The following is an 18,473-nucleotide window of genomic DNA, read 5'->3' on the forward strand; positions in this document are numbered from 1 at the left end:
TCTGCTATTTTTTGTCTATAAGACTTGCTCTGGAAGGAGTTCATTGCATTGTTTGGTGCCTTACATTTTCTTCTGAAATGTGTATGCAAGGTCTGAGATTTGAGCTATACATGCCTATAATGAAGAAAACTTTGCATAAGAAAAATCTGTACTCAAACTTGATACTGCAGTTTGATAGAGAAAATATGTGTTCTGCATTTGAGATTTGACCACACACGCATACATTAGTGGCAGACTTTTGAAGTAAATAAGATGTCTGGATCATTCATGTCTCTATTTTTTCTCAAGAAATAACATATGCCCACACACACAAAATTACACTACTATATGTGTAATCATAAAAAGAATTCGAAGTTTCCCACAAAAAGAAGAATCCGAAGTTCAGAAGCGCCCAGCACAACTTCATCATGGCCGCTAAATCTCCAGCCCCTGCGCCGCACGGTTGACCATGTCTATGCCAGCCTCGAGGCGGGCATACACGCGTTCATCCTCGCGCAGCTCCGGCGTGAAGGCGCGTCCCCACCCGTTGCACCACTCGACGGCTTCTCTGGTGGCGGGTTTCGCGGCCAGCAGCCAGTGACGGAGCGCGTGCCGCCACCTGCCGAAAAACTCGGCCTCCATGAGCCGCACCATGTCCTCCGCCCGCGCGAGCGGCGCCCACTTCATGATCACCTCACAGAACGCGTCGTCATTCTGCTTCGGCGGCGTGATCCGGAGGCTCCGCAGGCGCTGTTCCAGGTGCCGCACGACGCCGATCCCGTCGACGAACTCCTCCCAGCTCGCCTGGGCTGAACATGGTCTTCCTCTTCCAGGGCGCCACCAGGTTAAGGTTGGACTTGGAGAGCAAGGCGTGGCTGTCGTCGTCCCATTCCCGCAGCACCTTCTCGAGCTTGCTTCTCACGGTGACGCACAGGCTCTCCAGCAGTGGACCGGCGAGCGGCATCCACGGGCGAAGCAGGAGGTGACAGCAGTCGGCCTGCCAGGCATCCCGCGGGTCCCATGACTCCACTTCGGAGGTCAGCTCCGGCATGACGAGCTCTACGAGGATGCGCTGCACGGCGGAAGGAGGCAGCGTGTCCTTCCACTGCGCCAGGAAGCGGCGCATCCGCTCGGAGTCCGTGGCCTTGAACTCCGATGCCTGGATAGCCGGAACCACCGTGTCGTAGACGAGCTCCGCGTACGGCGACATGGCCGACCCGTCGTCCAGTGAATTCTTCAGGAAGACGAACACGTCCAGCCACATGGCCGGGTCCCATAGAGGCTGCCACCTTTGGAGCACCGGGCGAATGAGCGGCGCCACGAGCACGCCCGCCATGTTCGCGAGGCAGTACGTCTGGTACTCCTCCGGGAACTTCTTCCTCAGCCTTGAAAACTCCAAGATGAGGTCGCCCGCCGTCAGCTCCCCCGATGCACTTTTCTCGTGCACCAGCGTCACGACCGTGATGATCACCTCCGCCGCGTCCACCACCATATGCTCGCCGTCGTCCAGGGCATCGTCTTGCAGCTCCCGCACTTCAGCGAGGACTTTCTCGCAGAACTCCCGGCCTTGCTGCCGCGATCCGTCGGCGTCGCCCATCTCCCAGTCGTTGTAGACCGCTTGAGAGATTTCGTCCGCGCACTGGTCAGCTCCCCATTTGGTCGGCAAGGTTTCCGGGACCTTGTTGGGAAGTCCGTTGTCGTATGATCCTTCTCCCTCGGCGCCGACCGTACCGAAACCAGCGCTCTCTGGCCGCTTCACCACCTTCACAGGAGATGTGATGCCCTGGCCGTGCTTGCCGAGGCCAGAGCCGGACCCGACCTCGTAGTTCATGTGCCTCATCATATTTACTATCGTTGTGTTCTTGAAAACCGGGCTCTCAACAACAGGCTGGGGCTTCCATGTCGTTGCCGGATCGTAGTGCTGCCTAGTGCAGCGTTGGTGATGGTGTTGAGGAGAGGACGGACCTGCAGAGCCGGCGGCGACGAACGGGACGTGTCCGAAGAGGAGATCGCCGGGGCCGCGTACACGCTTGTGCTGGGGCGACGGACGGCTGCCCGCCCCGCCGGACTCAGAGCCCGTGCGGTCGTCGTGGCGGTAGGTGGAGCCGCCGCTCGTCATGACGTTGCTCGACTCATCAGCGCCAGCGGAGGCCATGAGCACGTAAGTAGGATTGCTTCGCAGGTGGAGAATGGTGATTGGAGAGGGGAGGGACCGGTGAAACCGTCAAGGAGAGTGTCTGGTGCATTTCCCCGTCGACATTGCTCCCCTTATATAGGAAGTTAGAAACAAAACTAGTTTGGTAACCTTTAACTGTAAGGAGGCCCCACTATGTTATATGCGGAAAGAAACGTAACAAGTTTGGCAACCTTTAACGTTAGGGTTAAGAAGGCGTCATCTGTTACTATATACTAATGCGGAAAGAAACACGCAAGCGAATGTGTACGTGCACGAAATATCAATTTCGATTCACGTGACAGAATTGCACGCGTAGTATGTATCGTGTTTGAATTAGACCGTTTTCAAGGGCTGCCTTCTTCGTATGCAATGCATTTTCCCGCTACTGAACATGGTGTATAGCTGAATATCCCCCGCAATTCCGTCGCTTGCATGACTTATGAAACCGTGCTCTCTGGACATATATAATGCTTATAGTATAAATGCACGTTCCGAAGATCAAATACAATTGTACATTCATCCTACTTCGTGTTCTTCTTTTCTACACTTATTCCTTTGGAGCATCTCCAATAGGGCACCAAAAGATGGCTCAAGTAAATTTTGCAACACACAAAACTGTTTTTAAACAATACCAAAGACTGCCAACTTCAGTAGATGCCCTAAAAACAAATTATTGTTGTTGAAAGCATATTGCATAAATCAATTCAAACAAACATCTAAACATTGTATAGATTTAAACCTTAAACACAAACTTCACCATACTACTTTGATCAAACATAAAAGATCACTACTACTCTAGTCGTCCGACACATAGTCGGTGTCGACTGTGTTCCAATACGCCAGGGTCCCCTCTTTATCGGAGGTGAACTCCTCCTCCGATGACGACGAAAGGTTGATCACTGTCAATGGGCCAAACTCGTCCCACTAGTAGAAAACAAGGTACTAGTCCCGGTTTCATAGGGCCTTTAGTCCTGATTCTGGATCCAGGACAAAACTGTCGGGACTAATGCCCAAAACCGTTAGTCTCGGTTTTCTTACGAACCGGGACTAAAGGAGTTCCACATGGCCGCTGTGGGGCGCCCAGGGAGGAGGACCTTTAGTTCCGGTTGGTAACACCAACCGGGACTAAAAGGTAGCCACGCGTCAGCAACTTACAGGCGTTGGTTTTTTTAAAAGGGGGGTTTAGGGGTTTTGGAGGGTTTAGGTGTTTCATATTGTGTTAGTTATAGCTACTACATATATAGAGAAGTGACATCTCTTTCTTCGTGCTTGGTCGACGGTAGCTACTACATATAGAGAGAACTAAATGGTAGCTAGTAATCAAATGAAGGTACCATTAATTACACAATATCGTGATCATGAACATATATAAAGAGAAGTGACCTCTCTTTTTCCGTGCTTGGTCGAACAACAAGTTTTCGTATATATATCCGACGCTACTACATATATACAATATAACATCTCTACAATCCCTGACATCATCTACCGAAAATCCATTTGAATTTCCACATGGTATTCTTCCTTTTCATGTATGACGTGGTCAAGAAAGAATCCCGCTAATTCCTCTTGAATTGTTCGTATGCGATCATGTGATAGGAGTTCATTCCACATCTGCCAGATCTAATTTAAAGAAGGGGGTCAATACATATATATGAAGAATGAAACTCAACACAATTGATGGTAATAAAATAAAATTGTGAATGTTGTTTGTGTATTTTATATTGTTTGTCAGAGTAGCCCCGCTCAGAGGTCGAGTGGCGAATGAACTCGCAAACATAGTATCCACATAAATTATTCCTGCCTTCCTGTCACAAGCACTTTACGAGAATAGAGTTCAATCAAACTGATAATCAAGCGTGATAAATGTGAAGGAAATATGCCCTAGAGGCAATAATAAAGTTATTATTTATTTCCTTATTTCATGATAAATTTTTATTATTCATGCTAGAATTGTATTATCTGGAAACATAATACATGTGTGAATACATAGACAAACAGAGTGTCACTAGTATGCCTCTACTTGACTAGCTCGTTGATCAAAGATGGTTAAGTTTCCTAACCATATACATGAGTTGTCATTTGATTAACGGGATCACATCATTAGAAGAATGATGTGATTGACTTGACCCATTCTGTTAGCTTAGCACTTGATCATTTAGTTTGTTGCTATTGCTTTCTTCATGACTTATACATGTTCCTATGACTATGAGATTATGCAACTCCCGTTTACCGGAGGAATACTTTGTGTGTCACCAAACGTCACAACGTAACTGGGTGATTATAAAGGTGCTCTACAGGTGTCTCCAAAGATACTTGTTGGGTTGGCGTATTTCGAGATTAGGATTTGTCACTCCGATTGTCGGAGAGGTATCTATGGGCCCACTCGGTAATGCACATCACTATAAGCCTTGCAAGCATTGCAACTAATGAGTTAGTTGCGGGATGATGTATTACCGAACGAGTAAAGAGACTTGCCGGTAATGAGATTGAACTAGGTATTGAGATACCGACGATCGAATCTCGGGCAAGTAACATACCGATGACAAAGGGAACAACATATGTTGTTATGCGGTCTGACCGATAAAGATCTTCGTAGAATATGTAGGAGCCAATATGGGCATCCAGGTCCCGCTATTGGTTATTGACCAGAGAGGTGTCTCGGTCATGTCTACATAGTTCTCGAACCCGTAGGGTCCGCACGCTTAACATTTGTTGACGATATAGTATGTTGATGACCGAATGTTGTTCAGAGTCCGAGATGAGATCACGGACATGACGAGGAACTCCGGAATGGTCCGAAGATAAATTTTGATATATGGGATAGTAGTGTTTGATCTCCGGAAGGGTTCCGGAATTCATCGGAAGGGGTTCCGGATGTTTCCCAAAATGTTTGGGCCCAAGAACACTTTATCTGGGCCAAAGGGGAAAGCCCACGAGGCTTTTGGAAAGTGCAAAAGGAAGTTTTGCGGAGACCAGAGGCTAGACGCCAGGAACCCTGGCGTCTAGGGGGTAGACGCCGGGAACCCTGGCGTCTAGCCCTGGAGTCCGAGAAGGACTCTTGCCTTTCGGGTGAAACCGACTTTGAGGAGGCTTTTACTCCAAGTTTCGACCCCAGGGCTCAACATATAAATAGAGGGGTAGGGCTAGCACCAAAGACACATCAAGAAACACCAAGCCTTGTGCCAGCAACCCCATCCCCTCTAGTTTATCCTCCGTAATAGTTTTTGTAGTGCTTAGGCGAAGCCCTGCGGAGATTGTTCTTCACCAACACCGTCACCACGCCGTCGTGCTGCCGGAACTCATCTACTACTTCGCCCCTCTTGCTGGATCGAGAAGGCGAGGACGTCACCGAGCCGAACGTGTGCAAAATTCGGAGGTGTCGTGCTTTCGGCACTTGGATCGGTCGGACGTGAAGACATACGACTACATCAACCGCGTTGATATAATGCTTCCGCGAACGGTCTACGAGGGTACGTAGACAACACTCTCCCCTCTCATTGCTATGCATCACCATGATCTTGCGTGTGCGTAGGAATTTTTTTGAAATTACTACGTTCCCCAACAAAATGGTATTGATGAAACTAGAATCAATGAGAGATGCGCGGAACTAGCTGCTACTACTTACTTTGGGGTGTGTAAATCGCAGCTCCTTCTACAGACCCGGAACCGTTCCGGTGAACTTTTTTCAAACCCTGCCAGGCAAAGAAAATGATTACTTGATATCAGGAGAGGCTTCCCATGCTCATATCTAAAGATCTCTACTACCTCAACCGTTTCAAACTATACATCATCGCCCACGTAATCACCAAGAGTGGTACCGGGTAGTAGCCCCATATGATTAGCAATATCGCTAGACACCTTGAGCGGGGGGCACAACTTCTTCTCCTATAAGCCAAGCTGGGGAATTGTTTTCCCACTTCTTCCTTTTGCTTCTAATCTTGCAACTCTGGTAGTACTTCCCGACCGCCGCGCTTCATCATATGTCCTTTCAATACAACGGTCATAGTTGGATTGTGGCGGAGGTAGGGGTGGTCGCTTAAGGGCATCCTGTCGGCGTTCTGGGAACGGGGGTCCCCAGACTTGCCTGCCTGCGGCGTGGCTCAAAGGGGGGCCCAGCACGGCCCATCTTCACCAACACAAACCCAAGACCCTCGCGAGGGGCCAAGCCTCGCAGGGCGGACAACGTGAAGCTTCCTCAGGCACGGCCTCGTCAGGCTGGCTCACGAGGAGGCGGAGAGATCAAGGCGGGGTACCTCACGAGGTGCCCATGACGCAAGCCATGACAACTCAGGGCGCCAGGCGGGTGTCAGCCCGCACAGCGTCCTCCTTTCCTCTTTGGTGCAAAGGGGGCAAGTGCAGCCGCGGAGTACCGAAGCATCAGGCAAAGGTTGCCATTTCGGTGCAACGAGACCAAGACCAGGAGGACTACGAGACGGAGGTCACCGTGGAGCCCAAGACGGCGTCATCACCAGAGCTTTGCGCAGGCGAAGACTACTTTTGTCAGGATAGCTGATACTTGCTGTCCCCCTTTAAATTAGCCCGCCATTGTTGGCTCCCTTCCCGCTCAATATTTGGGAAGAGGACCAGGGCCTCTATAAATAGGACCAGCCACCCACACAGCAGGGGAGAGAGAGAGAGAGAGAAAGGTGGCTGAACTCCTCCCAGCAGTTCATCGCCTCAGCTAAGAACAGACCCTCGCGAGGCTGTTCTTCCTTGTATTGTTCATCATCATCAGCCCAAGAGGCAATCCACACACCACACACTGGTGTAGGGTATTACACCACAACGGTGGCCCGAACCAATATAAACCCTGTGTCTCTTGTGTTGTTCTTTCCTTGGTTTAGATCTTAGCATGGCAGAGAGGTGCAGGTAGGTAGGACGCGAAATCTCCGCGCGCACCCCAGTGTTCGAACCTCAAGGGTCTGCCGGAACCTGAAATCCGACATTTGGCACGCCAGGTAGGGGTGCGCCGGAATTCGTCTTCCACCGCCCCGTTCTCCTCCGACCGTCACGCCCATGCCTGACGCTCGTCGGGCCCGCCCCGAGCGTCGTGCCGCACTCGCTTCCCGCGTCGCCCAGACGGCCCCTGTCGGCGGGCATCCACGCCGTTCCCCGTCACCTGCCATCAACGCCGCCACCGGCCCGGCGGGGGACGAGCGGCAAGCATCGTCTCAGCATCCATCCATGCGCCAAGACGGCCGCACCGCAACTCCCTCGCTTGCCCCAGCTGGTTCTTCGCCCCGCGCGCTCCGCGCGCCCATGGGGCCCCGCAACCTCTCCCCCGCCTATCGCACTGCACCGACACCCCCAGTCGTCGCGACCCTCTTGGGCGGCTCGCAGGCGCCGCCTACAAGTTACCACATCAAGCCATTCATACACCGGGTCAGCGCCGCTTCCATGCGGCAGGGGGCTCCCCTGGATCGGGCGGCGCCCAAGACCGGCCTGAGCTTCAGCTCGGAGGACCACCCCTCCAACTCGGCCTGCTCAGGCGCGCTCCCCATGCTGTGCACCCCCACCATCTGCCAGGTGGCCGTCACCAGAACTCTCATCGATGGCGGGGCAGGCCTCAGTGTGCTCTCAGTCGAGGCCTTCAACCTCCTCTGCATACCCCTGGAACGGCTGCAGCCCAGCCGGCCCTTCTCAGGCATTGGGGGCAGGTCGTCCGGCTCCTTGGGACAGATCCGGCTCCCAGTGACCTTCGGCACCTACGGCAACTTCCGCACGGAGCTGGTTGACTTCGACATCGCCCCCATCGGCCTCCCCTACAACGCCATCCTCGACTACCCGGCGCTGGCCCAGTTCATGGCCGTGACGCACCCGGCGTACAACCTCATGAAGATGCCCGGGAGCAGCGGTGTCCTCACCGTGCACGGGGACACTGGGGACGCTCTGCAGGTGCTCAAGCTCGTCTTCAAGGCAGCAGCGTTGGCACAGCCTGCCGCCTTGGAGGCCCTCGAGCCCAAGGGGGCCGCGCCCGCCAAGAAGAAACAGTTGTTCACCCAAGACAAGGCAGAAACCAAGCAGATACCCGTCGATGAGGACGGATCCACCAACGCCACTTTCACCATAGGCGCCCACCTCAAACCCGAGTAGGAGGAGGCCCTGGTCGGGTTCCTGCGCGCAAACAAGAAGGTATTCGCTTGGGAGCCAGACCAGTTGGTAGGGATCCCCAGGAGTGTAATCGAGCATCACCTCAACGTATGCCCCAACGTGCGCCCTGTGAAGCAAAAGGCCAGGCGGCAGTCCACAGAAAAGCAGGCCTTCATCGTCCAAGAGACCGACAAATTAGAGGCCATTGGGGTCATTCGCGAGGTCCGATACCCAGATTGGTTGGCCAACCCTGTCGTTGTGCCAAAGAAGGGAGGGAAGGAACGCATGTGTGTCGACTTCACCAACCTCAACAAAGCATGCCCGCAAGATCTCTTCCCGCTCCCCCGCATCGACCAGATCGTCGACTCCACTGCGGAATGCGACCTGCTATGCTTCCTGGATGCCTTCTCTGGGTATCACCAGATCAAGATGGCGGTTGAAGACGTCGAGAAGACAGTCTTCCTAACCCCGTGTGGGGTGTACTGCTACACCTGCATGCCATTCGGGCTGCGTAACGCAGGGGCGACCTTTCAGCGGCTGATGCATATCACCTTGGGCCCGCAGCTCGAGAAGAATGTTGAAGCTTATGTCGATGACATCGTGGTAAAATCTCGGGAGGCCAGGACCTTGATACAAGACCTGGAGGAAACCTTCGCGAGCCTCAACGCAGTGAACCTACGGCTCAACCCAGAGAAATGTGTGTTCGGAGTCCCCTCGGGCAAGCTCTTGGGTTTCCTCGTGTCTCACCGAGGCATCGAGGCTAACCCGGAGAAGGTCAAGGCAGTGGAAGACATGAGCCCGCCAAAGACCCTCACAGAAATGCAGAAGCTCACGGGGCGCGTGACCGCGCTAGGGCGCTTCATCTCCAAGTTGGGGGAGCGAGCGCTACCCTTCTTCCAGCTAATGAAGAAAAAGGGGCCCTTCGAGTGGACTGAAGAGGCCGACAAGGCATTCCAGGATCTCAAGAAATACCTGACCAGCCCACCGGTCATGGTGGCTCCGCGCCCTCAAGAGCCCCTGGTGCTTTACCTCGCCGCCACTCCCTACTTCGCCAGCGCAGCCCTGGTGGCAGTCAGAGAGGAGCGTCGAATCAAAACCGCGGCAGCAGCCCAGGACAAGGCGGAGCTGGTACGAGGAAGGCCCACAGAAGCCGCCACGGCAGCTGATGAGGACCAGCCGCCGTAGAGGGGCGCACTAGAGGCAGGAGAGACCCCTCTCCCAAGTGGCCAGTCTCAGGAGGCCTCATTGTCTCAAGAGGTGCCATGGTCTCCAAAGGAAGCCGCCAGCACTAACGCACTCCACCTCGTTGAGCACCCAGTGTACTTCATCAGCACAGTGTTGCGAGATGCAAGGGCGCTGTACCCTATGCCCCAGAAACTCCTCCTTGCGCTACTGATGGCCACGCACAAGCCGTGGCACTATTTTCAGGGTCACCCCATCAAGGTCGTCTCGTCATACCCCCTGGAGAGGGTGCTCAGGAGCCCCAATTCAGCTGGGAGAGTTGCTGAGTGGAACATAGAGCTGCAAGCGTTTCAGCTCGAATTCAGCACGACCAGAGTCATCAAGGGAGCAGCGTTAGCGGATTTTGTGGCAGAATGGACGGAGGCGCCAGGCCTCAAGGCCGACAAGGATCGGTCCCTGTCCCCGGGAAGCGAGGCGCCAGAAGGCTGGGTCATGTACTTCGATGGGGCATTCTCCAGACACGGCGCAGGGGCTAGGGCGAGCTTATATCGCCCACCCAGGACAAACTCTATTACGCCGTGCAGCTTTGTTTCCAGCAAGGCGAAAAGGTCTCCAACAACATAGCAGAGTATGAAGGTTTAATAGCAGGCTTGAAGGCCGCAGCTGCCCTGGGGGTGAAACGCCTCACCATCAAGGGTGATTTGCAGCTCCTTGTCAATTTCTCCAACAAGGTGTACGAGCCGAAGGATGAGCACATGGAGGCCTACCTTGCAGAGGTCCGCAGGATGGAGAAGCAGTTCTGGGGGTTGGAGTTGCAGCATGTGCCCCGTGGCACCAATCAAGAGGCCGATGACATCGCCAAACGCGCGTCTAGGCGGTTACCTCAGGAGTCTGGCGTTTTCGAGGAACGGCTCTTCAAGCCTTCAACCTTGCCATCACTATCAAACACGGCTCAGCCCCGGGAGGAGCTCCCCCAGCCACCTGCCTCCGGAGCTCCAGCCTATGGCCCGGCCTCAGGAGCACGCCTGCTCCTGACGATGGAACCTTAGGAGGAATGTTGGATCACGGAGCTCCGGAGCTACTTGATGCAAGGGACCCTGCCGGAGAAGGAGGAGGAAGCAGAGCGAGTGGCACGCCAGGCCACGGCATACTGCATCAGAGATGGAGAGCTCTACCGGAAGCGAACAAACGATGTATCCCTATGCTGCATCTCCAGGGAGCAAGGGAAGGAACTACTGGAAGATATACATGGCGGGGACTGCGGACATCATTCATCGTCATGGACCCTCGTCGGCAAGGCGTTCCGCAATGGGTTTTATTGGCCCACCGCGCTCAATGACGCCGTTGAACTAGTGAAAGCTTGTGAGGCCTGCCAGTTCCACACCAAGCAGATCCATCAGCCGGCAGGGGGCTTGCAGACTATCCCCCTTTCGTGGCCATTCGCAGTCTAGGGGCTCGACATCTTGGGTCCGTTTCCTCGGGCGCCAGGGGGCTACCGCTACCTTTATGTTGCTGTAGACAAGTTCACCAAGTGGGCTGGAGTGGAGGCTGTCCGCACCATTCCTGCGGGTTCCGCGGTCAAGTTCATCAAGGGCATCGTGAGCCAGTTCGGGGTGCCGAATCGCATCATCACGGACAACGGTTCGCAGTTCACCAGTAACCTCTTCAAAACATACTGTACTAACCTTGGAACGCAGATATGCTACGCTTCAGTGGCGCACCCCCGAAGCAACGGCCAGGCCGAGCGAGCCAATGCGGAGGTCCTGAGGGGCCTCAAGACCAGGATGTTCAAGAAGAAGCTGGAGGCCTGCGGCAGAGGTTGGTACAACGAGCTTCAGTCCGTGTTGTGGTCCATCCGCACAACCGCGACCAAGCCGACTGGGGAGACCCCGTTCTTCCTGGTCTACGGAGCCGAAGCGGTCCTCCCTCACGAGGTCAGACATCGCTCCGCGTGGGTCCTGGCGTTCAACGAGGCGCAACAGGACGCCATGCGGGGGATGGACCTCGTGCTAGGGGAGGAACGTCGCCGAGAAGCCGCGCTACAAGCGGCGAGGTACCAACAAGCGCTGCGGCGATATCACTGCCGCAACATCCGCCCCAGGACACTCAAGGTAGGAGACCTCGTGCTCAGGCGGGTCCTCTCCAGGGAGGGGCTCCACAAGCTATCTCCCATGTGGGAGGGCCCGTTCAAGTTTGTTCATGTTTCTAGGCCCGGCTCAGCGCGCTTGGAGACTCAGGAGGGAGTGCCGGTCTAGAACGCATGGAACATCCAGCACCTCCGAAGGTTCTACCCCTAAAAAGGCCCAGAGCCTGTGAAGCAAGGCGAATGCCTGTGAAGCTATCGCGTTTTGGAAAAGGCCCAGAGCCTGTGAAGCAAGGCGAATGCCTGTGAAGCTATCGCGTTTTGGAAAAGGCCCGGAGCCTGTGAAGCAAGGCGAATGCCTGTGAAGCTATCACGTTTTGGAAAAGGCCCGGAGCCTGTGAAGCCAGGCGAATGCATGTGAAGCTATCGCATTTTGGGAAAGGCCCGGAGCCTGTGAAGCAAGGAGAATGACTGTGAAGCTATCGCGTTTTGGAAAAGGCCCGGAGCCTGTGAAGCAAGGCGAACACCTGTGAAGCTCGCCGCCCGTGACACTCTCACGTAATAATGAGTTGGGGCTGTACACGCCCCGGAGTCTCAGGAGCGCCGGCCTCAGGCCCTGGGGCTCCCTCCCACGCCCAGTGGCAGCACTTAGCTCCGCGCTGGTGAGAATACGTCGAAGACTAGACTAGGTGCCGGACGCGGCTTTTCATTTGCTTTCCGCAATTGGCTTGTTCTTCTCCATTTGAAGTTTTATTGAAGTTGTTGCCATCTTTGGCTCGCGGTTCTTCGGCTTTTCACGCTCCTGCCTCGATTTATCTTGTGCAAGGCCTCGCGAGGGGGAGAGCCGAGCGCCCTCGCGAGTGTTCCTATCCTAGTCACTCAAAGGGTTCGCGACCTGGGCCCCTTGCAGGAGCACCCCTCCAGTCCGTGCCCCTCGGGCACCGTGACACAAACACAGGGCTTGGGTCGGTCGCCCCCATGGCCGGGGCCGGGAACCATCCACGTGCGGGCACATAGTCGGAAGGTACGATGAAGAAAGCAAAACGATAATTAACAGCAATAACCCATACACGCCCCCGCGGGGCACCACACTGCTGTCCTTCTTTATGCAGGAAAAGGGAAGAGAAAAAAAACAAATCTGGTGCAGCTCGCCTCGCACCGGCCCGCAGGGAAGCCCGAGCTGCCTCCGGAGCTCAGGCGGACTCCCTCTCGCGCTTCACCAGGGCGCGATGGTGGATGGACGCGCCACCACCCCCCAAGCAGATACGACGGCGTGGGGGCTGGCTGTGGCCACCACTAGGAGAGTCGCCGCCTGAAGAAGAACCGGAGAAGCTTGAGGAACCCTGAGCGCCGCCAGCCCCGCGAGCGCCGTCCTCTCCATCATCGCCGGAGCCGGGTTCCCAGCCGCAGTCGTCGCCCTCGGGGCAACACCCTGCGCGGCGACCATCTTCCCCAAACACCCTCACGTAGAGGGTGGCATCGCCGTCGAACCTGAAGTATAGGGTGCACCGACGGCCCAGGCCACGCGCGCGGGCAAACGTCTGCCAACCGCGGGCCAGGGCCAGGCTCCCGGCTGCGGAAACCTCGAGTGAAACCCATGAGGCCCGGCTGCAGCAACCGTCGGCCTGAAGCCAGAGGCCGCCCGTGGCGCCGGCCGGGAGCTCGCCGAGGAGGAAGCGAGGAAGTGGGAGCCAGGTGCTAGTCGGCTCCACCGACCACACGACGAACTCCGGCAGCACCTCTGCAGCGCGTAAGCGCGACATAGGGGGACGCGCAGCCGGAGCGCACCCCCCGGCCGCAGCAATCCGCCCGCCACCGCGCTGGAAGGCGTCTCCGCGGCCGCAGGGAGCTGCCGTGGTGGTCACAGGATGTTTGCGGGGGCGCCCTCGGCCGCGCTTGGGCAAGGGAGAGGCATGCTCTGCCTGGTAAGCCTTCCCCTTCTCCGCGGCCGAGAACCTCCTCGACGGGGCCATGAAGAAGAAGGAGAAGCAAGGGGAGATGAACCGGAAGGGCGCACGCCGTCCCGTACTTATAGTCGGCGGAGGCCAACCGCCGACCTCCACGATCGCAGGTAATCATGACCCGTTTTGCATGCAGGGACTTGTCCAGTCAGTGCAGTTGCCGAGGCACCATGGGGAAGTGGAGACGCCCACGTCCAATCAACCGCCACGCGGCGCCCAAGGTCGCAGGCTGTTAGGGCCTGCGGCGCTTCACTCTTGCCCTTCCGCCTCCCTGCACGGCCAAGTCCAGGCGCGCCTTGCGCCCGGGGGCTACTGTCGGCGTTCTGGGAACGGGGGTCCCCAGACTTGCCTGCCTGCGGCCTGTGGCGTGGCTCAAAGGGGGGCCCAGCACGGCCCATCTTCACCAACACAAACCCAAGACCCTCGCGAGGGGCCAAGCCTCGCGGGGCGGACGACGCGAAGCTTCCTCAGGCACGGCCTCGTCAGGCTGGCTCACGAGGAGGCGGAGAGATCAAAGCGGGGTACCTCACGAGGTGCCCATGACGCAAGCCATGACAACTCAGGGCTCCAGGCGGGTGCCAGCCCGCGCAGCGTCCTCCTTTCCTCTTTGGTGCAAAGGGGGCAAGCGGAGCCGCGGAGTACCAAGGCATCAGGCAAAGGTTGCCATTTCGGTGCAACGAGACCAAGACCAGGAGGACTACGAGACAGAGGTCACCGTGGAGCCCAAGACGGCGTCATCACTAGAGCTTTGCGCAGGCGAAGACTACTTTTGTCAGGATAGCTGATACTTGCTGTCCCCCTTTAAATTAGCCCGCCATTGTTGGCTCCCTTCCCGCTCAATATTTGGGAAGAGGACCAGGGCCTCTATAAATAGGACCAGCCACCCACACAGTAGGAGAGAGAGAGAGAGAGAGAAAGGTGGCTGAACTCCTCCCAGCAGTTCATCGCCTCAGCCAAGAACAGACCCTCGCGAGGCTGTTCTTCCTTGTATTGTTCATCATCATCAGCCCAAGAGGCAATCCACACACCACACACTGGAGTAGGGTATTACACCACAACGGTGGCCCAAACCAGTATAAACCCTGTGTCTCTTGTGTTGTTCTTTCCTTGGTTTAGATCTTAGCATGGCGGAGAGGTGCAGGTAGGTAGGAGGCGAAATCTCCGTGCGCACCCCAGTGTTCGAACCTCAAGGGTCTGCCGGAACCTGAAATCCGACACATCCAGAGTGCGCTTCACTTTCACCGGATCTACGGTTTCCTTCGGAGGTGGATGTTTCTGTTCAAAATGGGCCTGCACTTCGGCAGCACTGATGTCCTCGTTTTCCTTGTCAGTCCTCTCATATGGTAACTTTGCAGGAGCCTTGAGGCTTGGACCAATTTTGTATTTCTTCCCGCTTCTTGTACTGCTAGCTGCCGGAGCGGCGACGTGTCTCTTCCGCCGTTACTGAGGCAGTGGAGTCCGCTGACGCGTCTGAGGAGGTGGAGTGCGCTGACGCGCCGGAGGAGGCGGAGTCCGCTGACGCACCGAAGACAGCTGAGGCGGAAGAGGACTCTGCCGAGGGGCCTCATCCGGCTGACGCGCCAGAGGTGGCGGAGGTGGAGTCCAGTTTGGAAGCTTGATGTACTCCTTTCTCCATAGACAGGTACTCCTTAAAGCATTTTCCAGATAAATCTCCCCTTCACCTGTAGGGTAGTAAAGCTCCAGCTCCTTAAATCCCTCCATTATTTCATCCACCGTCAGAATAGCATAGTGATACGTCTCCAACGTATCTACTTTTTCAAACTTTTTTGCCCTTGTTTTGGACTCTAACTCGCATGATTTGAATGGAACTATCCCGGACTGACACTGTTTTCAACAGAATTGCCATGGTATTATTTTTGTGCAGAATAAAAAGTTCTCGGAATGACCCGAAACTTCACGGAGATAACTTTTGGAATTAATAAAAATATTGGCGAAATAATCAGCACCAGGGGGCCCACACCCTTGCCACAAGGGTGGGGGGCGCGCCCTCTGACCTTGTGGGCCCCCTGGACCTCCACTGTCCTCAACTCCAACTCCATATATTTTCTTTCGGGGAGAAAATATTCTAAGCGAAGGATTCATCGCGTTTTACAATACGGAGCCACCGCCAAGCCATGTTCTTCCTCGGGAGGGCAGATCTGGAGTCTGTTCGGGGCTCCGGAGAGGAGAATCCGTCGCCATCCACTAGTGCAGAACCAAGCAAGTGTGGGCACTAAAGGCCACCCCTTAGTACCGGTTCAACACGAACCGGTGCTAAAGGGCAACCATGTGGCACGAGCCAGCTCCGGGGGCAGGGAGCCCTTTAGTGCCGGTTGGTGACACCAACCGGTATTAAAAGGTTGGGGGGGTTTTGGGTTTATGATTTTTTTCATTTAATTTTGTGTTTTCCATTTAATTCTTTTTCGTTTGCTGGTATTTTACGGTACTACATATTGTACACATTATGCATATATATAAATAGAATTTCTAGTAGAACCGATCATATATATATATATATCATCGAATGTCTCACCACCACCATTAATTCACACATATATACACACATGTATATATATACAATTAGCTAGCTATATACAATTTCTCCTAATTGGTGCCTTCGGAGCCAGTGGCATTAGCCTAACTGGTGCCTTCGGAGCACGATGACAATTGGAAGTGGTTCATGGGGCGTTAGTGGGTAATAGTATTCTCCTTTGGGATCTATGACCTGGTCGAGCAAAAATCCCGCTATTTCCTCTTGAATTGCTTCTATGCGCTCCTCTGCTAGGAGTTGTTCCCGCACCTCTCTGAACTGTTCCCGCACCTAAGAGCAGCGTCCTTGACTTTCTCCACATCTGCATCTGTTAGGGTGAAATGTCCCATGAGAGTTTCCCAAAGAAGAACTTTTTGTCTGTATAACACCCTCGATGCGACTATAGCTCCCACGTGTCAAGGCACGACTTAGAGACATAATCGCATTGAAGGCATATGTCACAAGTTAGGAAATCTTCACAACATCCCATGGAATAATAATAAAGGGGAGATAACATAGTTGGCTTACACTCGCCACGTCAATCAAGTACATAAATAACATTACATCATCCAAACACTCATGGCCCGACTACGGCGCCAAAATAAAAGAGAACCCAACATGCGACAAGGTCCCGTTCACCCCCAACTGGGCACCACTACTGATCATCGGGAAAGGAAACATAGTATCGCTGAGAGTCTTCGTCGAACTCCCACTTGAGCTCGTACTCGTCACCTGGAGCGGAATCACCTGGACCTGCATCTGGAGTTATAGTATCTGTGAGCCACAGGGACTCAGCAATCTCGCACCCCTGCGATCAAGACTATTTAAGCTTATAGGAAGGGTAAGGCAACATATATGTGGAGCTGCAGCAAGCGACTAACATATGTGGTGGCTAGCTTATACGCAAAAGAGAGCGAGAAGAGGAGGCAAAGCACGAGCGAGAAGCTAGAGAACAACCTGCGCAAACATTACTCCAACACCGTGTCCACTTCCCGGACTCCGCCGAGAAGAGGCCATCACGGCGACACACTCAGTTGATTCATTTTAATTAATTAAGGTTCAAGTTATCTACAACCAGACATTAACAAATTCCCATCTGCCCATAACCGCGGGCATGGCTTTCGAAAGTTCAAACCCTGCAGGGGAGTCCCAACTTAGCCCATGACAAGCTCTCACGGTCAACGAAGGAATAGACCTCCTCCCAAGACGTTCCGATCAGACTCGGTATCTCGGTAACTCAAGACACTTCGACAGGTTAAAACAAGACCAGCAACACCGCCCGAATGTGCCGACAAATCCCGATCGGAGCTGCACATATCTCTTTCTCAGGGCACACTCAGATAGGTCAAGCTACGAGTAAAACCAACCCTCAAGTTTCCCCGAGGTGGCCCCACAGGTTGCCCGGTTCGGACCAACACTCAGAGGGAGGACTGGCCCGGGGGGGGGGGTTAAAATAAGATGACCCTTGGGCTCCGGTAACCCAAGGGAAAAAGAGGCTAGGTGGCAAATGGTAAAACCAAGGTTGGGCATTGCTGGAAAATCTTTAATCAAGGCGAACTATCAAGGGGTTCCCATTATAACCCAACCGCGTAAGGAACGCAAAATCCGGGAACATAACACCGATATGACAGAAACTAGGGTGGCAAGAGTGGAACAAAACACTAGGCGAGAGGCCGAGCCTTCCACCCTTTACCCAGTATATAGATGCATTAAGATAACAAGATAATATACTGATATCCCAACAAGAAAAATAAATGTTCCAATGAGGAACGGCCTCCAAACTTCACCTGCAACTAGCAACACTATAAGAGGGGCTGAACAAAGCGGTAACATAGCCAATCAACGGTTTGCTACGACAATGGTGGGTTAGAGGTTGGACATGGCAATTTGGGAGGCTTGCAAGCAAGTGGTAGGCATCGTAGCAATGGCATAGCAAAAGAGCGAGCAAACTAGCATAGCAAAGATAGTAGTGATTTCGAGGGTATGATCATCTTGCCTGCACAGTTGTTAGAGTTGATTGGATCCTCACAAGCAAACTCAACGGGCTCCTCGGTAGAGAACTCGTCTCCCGGCTCTACCCAAACAAGAAAAACAAGCAACAAGGATACAATCAACCACGTGCAAGGATCAAGCGATATGATGAAATGATGATATGCTATGCGAGATGCGATGTGGGATGCAAAATGCAAGATATGACAGGAAATGCATGAACCTGGCCTCAACTTGGAAATCCAAGTGTGCCACTGGAAAGATGAGATGAAATCTCTTGAAAACGATATAAAGATCATTGGAATCGGAGTTACGGTTTAGAAATGGCAAGCGTTTTAAGAATGACACCGGTCTGCGATTTACAGCAAGTAGGCATCTAAATGCAATGAGATGAACATGCTACAGCACCCAAACATGACAACAAAATGCATGGAAGGGATGTACACAAGATGCTTAACAAAATACTAGCACTAAGCCACGGCC

At 54.1% G+C, this 18,473-nt stretch overlaps 1 pseudogene; it reads right to left on the reverse strand.

The window, feature by feature from the left end:
- Positions 1-414: 414 nt before the first annotated feature.
- Positions 415-2,134, reverse strand: LOC123191796 (septin and tuftelin-interacting protein 1 homolog 1-like; annotated as a pseudogene).
- Between the last annotated feature and the right edge of the window lie 16,339 nt (positions 2,135-18,473).

This window comes from Triticum aestivum, chromosome 2A (assembly GCF_018294505.1).
Source record: "Triticum aestivum cultivar Chinese Spring chromosome 2A, IWGSC CS RefSeq v2.1, whole genome shotgun sequence".
In the NCBI taxonomy this organism is placed as follows: domain Eukaryota; kingdom Viridiplantae; phylum Streptophyta; class Magnoliopsida; order Poales; family Poaceae; genus Triticum; species Triticum aestivum.